Below are 8495 nucleotides of genomic sequence, written 5' to 3' on the forward strand. Positions count from 1 at the left end.
AATAAATAAAATCTTTTACATATATATATATATATATATATATTCAATAAAAGTAATTTTAACTTAATGTCAACTTGAATCCACTGATAACATAATGAAATCATGATGATATCTTTTAAGGAGCTTTTAAAATGTCATATACTATCTTACACTATTTTGTATACATTAATATTTTTAATTTTCACAGCTTACTGAGAAAGCAACTATTATTTTTTTTCTATTTATCAGTGAGGAAAGTGAGGCTTAGAGAGATTTAAATAATTTTCTCAACTTGATACCAGTTACTAATGTGATACCAGTTATGTCTTGATTCAAAATAAAAATTAAAGGTCAACTTAAATTATGTTTAAAATTGTGTGCAAGTAATATTATTTGTCATTTATTTGTTTCTCTATCAACTTCATTTCTTACAAAATCAAAATTGGCAAATATCTTGCCCCTGTAGGTCATTTAGTCCATTCTCAAAATTAAGAAGAAATTTAATATTGGAGTGTTATATTGCCTACAAATGGAATATTTTATGGATGACATTCAAGCTTAAAGGCATCAATCACCTGACAAGTGCCATTTTGAAAAAAAGAATAACACATTTAAGAAATAAACTTGGAATGAAAAGAATGACTTCCTTGTTTGGACTCATCACAAGATTAGAAGTAAAAAGACCAGCAGTGGCTCTACCACTAAGAATCTCAACAATGCATTATATAAAAATATCTGATATTTTAGATCTCATTCATCTCTCCTTTCATTTATGAGTATTACACAAGTACTTAGGATGTGCTAAACACAGAAACGGAACTGGGAATACAGTGAATGTATCAGAGCCATCGGACCTACTGATGACATTTTTAAGCATTGGATTGCTTAAGACAACAGGAAGTGAGTGCAGAAATAATGAGAGAAAGTTTGATATCTGCTTTCTTAGACTTCCTAGAGATATGAGGTCCATAAAATAAGGAAGGATATTGAAAGGAAACTGAAAAGCAGCTGCCAGTGTCATAGAAGCAAAGGCAGTGAAAAATGGTGTCATAGATCAGGGAATTAAATGTTTCTAGTAGGAGTAGCAAGACAATTTGACTAAATCAACTTAGATATGAACTGATGATTGACCACTTGATTTGAATGAGTAGAGGAGATTATGGCATATGATATTTCTTTGGAGTGAGATAAGCAAAACCTGACTGGAGCTGGTTGGAAAGAGAATGGAGAAGAGTTTAGACAATATGAGACAAGCATGACAGATAAATCAGGCACTAGAGAAAAAAAGAGGCAGGATAAAGGGTGTTTTATTTATTTATTTATTTTTTAAATTTTGCTTTTAGTCTAGGAGAAACCATAATATGTTTCTATGCAAATAAGAATATTGCTGATGGAAAAAAAATAAAATATTCTTTTAATAAAAAAATAAATATTCTTTAAAAAATATTCTTCTAAAGAATAAATAATATTCTTTAATAAAAAATAAATATTCTTTAAAAAAAGAATAAATAATATTCTTTAATAAAAAAATAAATATTCTTTAAAAAAAAAGAATATTGCTGATGGAGAAGCAAGACAGGGAAAATGCAGTAGTTCTCTCCATGGTTCTTCTCCTTTGATAATGAAATAAGAAATACCATGGTTGTACATCTGTAAGAAGATGCTGTGATTCCATGGAGCAGAGAATAATTTGAATAGCTATTCAAAGTAATGGGAGAATGAATGGAGTAGGAAAAAGGGTAGGATCATCAGAGAGCTCTAAGAGCACCCCTGAATTCTGTGTCAGGATATTAAAATGAGATAATTCACCACAGTTTTAAGTTTTTCTCCTTCAAGTTCACTTATTTAATGATAACTTATAGAACATGATTGGTTATAATAATATAATGACATACTTTTTTCAACTAATAAAACAAAATAAGGAGTGGGTATTTGGGTTGAGACTTTGTGCACAAATGAAAGATTGAAATGCAGTGTCATTAAATTTAACTCAGGTATGTAAGGAAGACAGGTATTAGGGCTTGGAGAACAGGGAAAATAATGGTAGTATCCATGGATTGAATGGAAGATGGAATGATGTAATAGTGAGAAAAAGTAAGCTGTTACTGGTAATTTTCAAAGCCTACAAGACTGATCTGATGTGCCTGAACAGTTGCTGAAGGAGAATTCTTCAAAAAGCCATTATGTCTAAGTGGATATTGAAAACACAGGGTATGTGGATATAAAACTAAAAATATTGAAATAACTAAAAATAGTGACAAGAATAGTGTGGGAGAGATAGACAATGAGCTGATGACCAAGTCATCAGAGAAGGAGGGGAATTGACCTGAGAATCTATAAATAACTGGACCAAAAAGTTATAATATATGGCATAGACTGTTGTCATGGGCTTCAAAGTAGCTGAGGGTCGGGGTAAGGTATTTATTGGTCTGTTACTATGATGAGAAAAAAGGGAGATATTTAGTCCACCTCCAGACCCTACAGTATGAGTGCAAGAGAGATGATAGATAATTTTAAAAGACTATGTGGAAAGCATAGGGTATATTTAGAATTGATATTATATACATACTAGCAGGATAGGCATTGTGAGTACAGCTTAGGAGCATATGGCATCTGATCTTAATGATTGCAATTTATCTATCAAGAAATTATTTAAAAGAAAATGAAAAGTTTAACAAGAATAAGTCATAAAAACATGAATTAGACTACAGATCATTATGGGATGAATATAAAACTTTTGGATGAAGATTAAAAAGAAGATGGACCAAGATCATATGAGCACAAAAGGTCCTTCTTGATCCCAAACCAACTGGGCTTGGTGAGCTAGTGAACTGTTTTGCCCTAGATATTTCCTAAGAGTCCCTGGTGGCGCTCTGTATACTAACCCTTAGAGGAAGTTTCTTTGGTAATCACACCCTGATTATAAATACCAATGGCTTATCTGCTATGTTGGAATCATGTAACCTGCTTCCTAGTCCAGGATACTTGTACATTTAAAAAAATTATGCTATCAGTGGGACACCTGGGTGGCTTAGTGGTTGAGCGCCTGCCTTGGGCCCAGGGTGTGATCCCGGAGTCCCAGGATTGAGTCCCATATAGGACTCCCTGCATGGAGCCTACGTCTCTCTCTGCCTGTGTCTCTGCCTCTCTCTCACTGTGTCTCTCATGAATAAACAAACAAAATCTTAAAAAGAAATGTTATTAGAGTGGTTGCTCAGGGCCTTGTCCCATGCTCTCAGTAAGGTTTCCTTACTCTCTCAAAGTAGCACTTCTGTTTTTGATACTACGAAACAGGGGCACAGGCAATTCAGATAACTAGTCAGAGGTAAGAAAAATCAACACCAAGAAATATAATAGAACTTTATTTATTTTTGCAGAATTATATGGTAGGCACATAATATAAGCATGACTAGTTCTTGCAATTATATTTAAACTAAGAAATGAAAAATTGCAACTTAAAAATCAAAGGAATCTTGTATGATATTTTTGCAATTGCAATTTATTGGACACCATAAAATTGACAGCTTTTTTTTTTTTTTAATTTAAAATAGCAATTGTAGTCCTTGATTTTTTTGGAGGTTGTGATATGCAACAAAGCATGTTGGGAGCAGTGTCTGGGTGGGTCAGTTAAGCATCTGACTCTTTTTTTTTTTTATTGTTCAGATTAATGTTATTTTGTTCTCTAAAATGCAAAAAACAAGAAAATGCAGTCCTCAATTTAGTGCTAATAAGGGTCATCAAAGTCTTTGAACAATAGAAAAGTTTATGCTTTCAAATTAAAAAACTAAACATGTATTGCAAACATTAGATAATGTTAAAATTACAGAAAACAAAATATTCAGACTAACCCCATGGCATTCATATTACACCAGAATTTTGCCTGTAACAAGTGAATTTTATCCCAAAAAGTAGTTAAGTCCATGCTCGCTGAATTCCTAAATCCCATGAATGAGGATGAACTACACAGTGCATGCTTAGCAAACATATACATACATTAACCCTTCTTAACTGCCCCTTTCCAAAGCTATGAGGGGTAGGACGGTTGAAAGGTGGACATGTGCACAATATGCACAATTCTCCAATTATAAAAACTCATACATGTGACTTTTACTATGTCTTGGGCAAGAGCTAAGATTTTATCTGTGGGAACCCACCTGTTAAAATAACAAAAATCAACAGCAAATGATTTAATATAAAATATACAAATTTCTCAGTATGAGGACTTCCACAGGACAGGGAGAAGGGGGCAACAACTAAAACTTTTCCTTTTCTTAAAAAGGAACACGCCTCTTTTGTTGTCTTTGTTACTCAACGCTCAAAAACAAATCTGTGGAAAACTATGAACACCAGAAAAGGACCAGAGAAGATGTTATGATACAAAGTCTTCAGACCTATTCTGAACGGCTGGCTTCACCGAGACCCTTCCTTAAGAGGGCTGAGGGTTTCCCAGGTCCGCTAGGGAAAGTCGATAGTCTCAGATCCTCACCCCTGCTTCACCAGATGACCCCAGGTCACTCGCTGTCAAACTTAATGGAATTGACATGAATGGAAATGGAGCCTCCCCGAGAGCTGCCCGCTTCTTCTTGGTTTTCTCATGCTGGAATGATTTGCCTTTGGTGAACTTCAGAACCTGATTGGCGTGCTCCCCCTAGTCTCCAGCTGCACCCCACTTGGCATTGAAGGAATTGTCTGCCACTCGAGTATCTACCTCAATTTCCTCCTCCCTGATCCTTTGGAATGGGGGTGATGCCCTTTTCTCTCCTTTCTTCCTTTTTGGAAATGTGTTAGGGGTCTGGGGCTTTATCCTCTTGGCTTGAGGAGTCTCTGCCTCCTTGGCAGCCTCATTCTGCTTCCCCTTTCTTCCCTGAACCTGGCTTAGAAACTGCTACTACTGCCTTTTTCTCTTCTTCCTCCTCACTGCTATCTCCATCTGCTTTTCCATTCTGGGTAGTCAGTGCAGAGTCCCATTGGTCTTGAGGGCTTGTAGCCTTACAGTGTCCTTGCCCTTAGGCTTCTCCTTTTCCTCTTCCTCAATGGAATCATCAGAGGAAGAACTGCTGCTGCTCTCAGCCTTTGCTTTCTTTGTGGAAGCAGCCTTGGAAGAGGCTACAACTCTTGCCACCTTCTGTGGCTTCTTTTTAAGTGGGGATTTTGACATCTTCTCCTCCTCACTGCTAGAGCTATCTGAATCAGAGCTGCTGTCCCCATCACCCTAGGAAGCCTGTTTGATAGGCAAAGAAGGAGCTGCCTTAGCCACTGCCTTGGGCTTGGGGGTGACCAGGGTCTTCTTTGTTTTCTCCTCTTCACTGGAGCTGTTATCAGCCTTTCTGGTCAACGGCTTCTGGCCACTACCTGCAGGTTGCTTGGGAGCTGTGGCTGGTTTAGCCACAGGTTGCTTGGGAGTGGTAAGTGGCCTACTTGATAGATTCCTGGTGGTACTGGTTGGCTTGGCAGGAGCTTCATCCTCAGAACTGTCAGAGTCTGAGCTGTCTGAAGAGTTCTCTGGTTCTTTCTTTGCTGGAGCTGGTTTAGTGGTTGCTTTAGAGATGACTGCCTTAGCTGGGGGTTTCTTTTCTTCCTCTGAACTTGAATCAGACTCATCACTGCTGTCCTCACTGCTCTCCACAGGCTGTTTCTTCTCTGTGGCTTTCTTGGAAGACTTTTTGAGGAGGCAGCAGAAGGCGGGAGGACTGAACTATAGGGACCTGGTTTTTTTCTTCATGTTTTTTTTTTTCTGCTCTTCCTCCTCCTCCTCCTCACTGCTGGAACTCTTTTGGGTAGCGGTGGCCCCTGATTTCACTGGGGACTTGACTACAACTTGCTTTTTAGGTACAATCTTCTTAGGTATGGCCCCTGCCTCCTCCGCCTCCACCTCCTCCTTATCCTCCTCCTCCTCCTCTGAGTCATCATCACTTCTGCTGCTGCTGCTGCTGCTGCTGCTGCTGCTGCTCTTACTGCTGGCTGCTTGCCATTGGCTGGTTTAGGTACCACTCGAGCTGGAGTACCTGGTCTGGCTGAGGCTTTAGCTGCCACAGGTGTTGTCTTTGGCTTCTCATTGCTGTATTCTTAGAACCTAAAAAAGTAACTGGAATATAGTAGCCACTTAGTAAATATTTTTGAGTGTATTAATAAAAATATATCTTATATCTGCGGAAGAAAATCTTTCTTTTACTATTATCCAAAGTGACTTTGCTAGGAAACTTTGAGTACACATTTTAAGTCTGGGTGAATGAACAGGTAATGTTTTTTTTTTTTTTTAAACATAAACAGTAACTTGTTTTAATATTTGAAATTAATCTGAATAAAATTTTGTGAAATCCATGTGAAAACAATTTTGTTTGTTTTCAGAAATGTAAAGTGCTGTGCATTCATCCTTGGAGGAAAGTTATGCTGGAAGAGATTAAGTCATATACCATTATCTAAAGATGTAAATGCATCATTCTAAACAATTTACATTTAGAAATGTACACTGGTGAAAGCGGCTGTGTTCATTTTGTATTCTGACCATATGATCATCGGGTCATGGGCTATATAGTGTTCATCTTGACAATGCTACAATAGACCAGCTCAAGTACTTGGCAATCTATCTTAAAAAAATCCCTAGAGAGACATCCTTCTCCACACCTTCACTATGATAAAGTTTGAATATAGGAAGAAATTCTCCCCTTTGTTTCATCTAACTGACGGGATCAGGTGAGAAACATTATCCATAGTACTCATGACTGAGTTTATTTTTAGCAATCTCTTATAAACAATAGTGCCTCTTTAAACTTCACTTGCATCCAATTTTTCTGCATGTGTCTGATTTTATTGTTTGTACTGAGGTTGATTTTGTTGTTTTGTGGGGGATTTTTGTTTGTTTGTGGTGCTTTTGCTGCTACCCTTGCTTCCCCTCTTTGGGGTGTGTGTGTGCATGTGCACGTGTTTGGGGAGTGTGCTGTAGACAAATTTCAGAGCTCTGAATCTCATGATGCTTCTGTTGAAACAGTGAGAATATCCAGAGCTGACCTCAGTCTAACTCTGTGTGGGAAATTTACATAACATAAATTAAAACTGGTTAAGGAAATAGGAAGAGAACCAAGCTAACACAGCTTCTAATAGTCCCATAAGGTGTTACAGTTCATCTGATGAGATGATCAGGCTATTTCATTAATATGAATCATTATGCTGTGTCTTAACATCCTTCAAAGTAAGACTATTTACTTTCGCTCCTAGAAAGCAACCACATTACCATCGGTGATAATTGTCATCATTAAAACAACACCCTAGTAGAAGGCTAATTTGGGGGCTCTTGTATTTCTTTCATAGGAAGCATGACATAATGAGTGGATGTTACACTTACTTTAACAGAAGCACCTAATAATAATGAACCACTGGAGAGCCTCCCATTGGGAAAAGGCTCATGGACCCGTACAGAATTCCGCCACAAAGTGGGTTTAATGCATATATAAGTAGAGTCATAACAATTTCAACTTGTTTAGTTATTTGTGTTTTAACAAAGAGCAAACAAGTACACCATAGTTATATTTTGAGTTTGGAAAGGGACATTATCATCAACTGTTTTGTTTTAAATTATATTGTACTCCTTGATTAGGGAGAAGGTATGCTAAGTATATCTCTCTTACCTGTGTAGACTTAGAAGTTATTGACTAATTGATTTTAAAATATTTGATGCAGCTGCGTGGAAATAGTGGTGTAAAAATACAGTAAGTTTCAAGGTTTTAAATATCTTGACTATGCTTTGTGTTCGCACAAAATCATCTCTTAGATCACTATTTTTCTCCCTTGGCTGCCCTTTAGTAACACCTGGGAACTTTTAAAAACCCCGATGCCCGGGATGAAACCAGTCAGATTAAATCAGTATCTAGAGGGAAAGGACCTCGGCATCTGTAATTTATAAAGCTTCCCAGGTGATTGTACTATACAGACAAGGGTAAGAGTCACTGAGAATGACCTGAATATGTGATGAGGCTTCAAGCTAACTTGGAAAATTTCTCAGCCAAAAAGATGAAGATGGGAGTTAAAACATGAATTTTAGTATTGAACTATTAATACAAATGTTTTTATTTAAGGAAATGTGCCATAATTTGAATTATTATCCTAAGCTACCGATCTTGAAGAATTACAACTAACATTTTTTTCACTTGTCTGTGTGCTTTTTCCAATTAGAAAAAACTTAGTGTCATCTAAATTTGTTTTATTTAACCCTTAATTTAGATAAAAGGTCATTTTACTAAAATAAAATTAGACTTTTCTTTATTTGTCCTCAAGGCACAATGGAGATTTTACATATTTTTGTAAATATTATATGTATATATGTAAATAATATGTATGTAGATATGTAACTAATTTTTCAAATCATTTTATATTTTTAATGCAATTCTAATGATAATTCCAGTTGGATTTTTTTTTTTTTGCAGGGGATGGGGTGTTAATAAAAGATTTAAAAGTTTATTTGGATGAATAAATTGGTGAGAATGACTTAGCAGATTTTGAAATAGAGCACTGGTGATACA

At 36.5% G+C, this 8495-nt stretch overlaps 1 pseudogene; it reads right to left on the minus strand.

The window, feature by feature from the left end:
• Nucleotides 1-4490: 4490 nt before the first annotated feature.
• LOC121476903 lies at nt 4491-7229 on the minus strand (annotated as a pseudogene).
• Between the last annotated feature and the right edge of the window lie 1266 nt (nt 7230-8495).

The sequence above is a fragment of the Vulpes lagopus genome, chromosome 16 (genome assembly GCF_018345385.1).
Source record: "Vulpes lagopus strain Blue_001 chromosome 16, ASM1834538v1, whole genome shotgun sequence".
Taxonomy (NCBI): Eukaryota; Metazoa; Chordata; class Mammalia; order Carnivora; family Canidae; genus Vulpes; species Vulpes lagopus.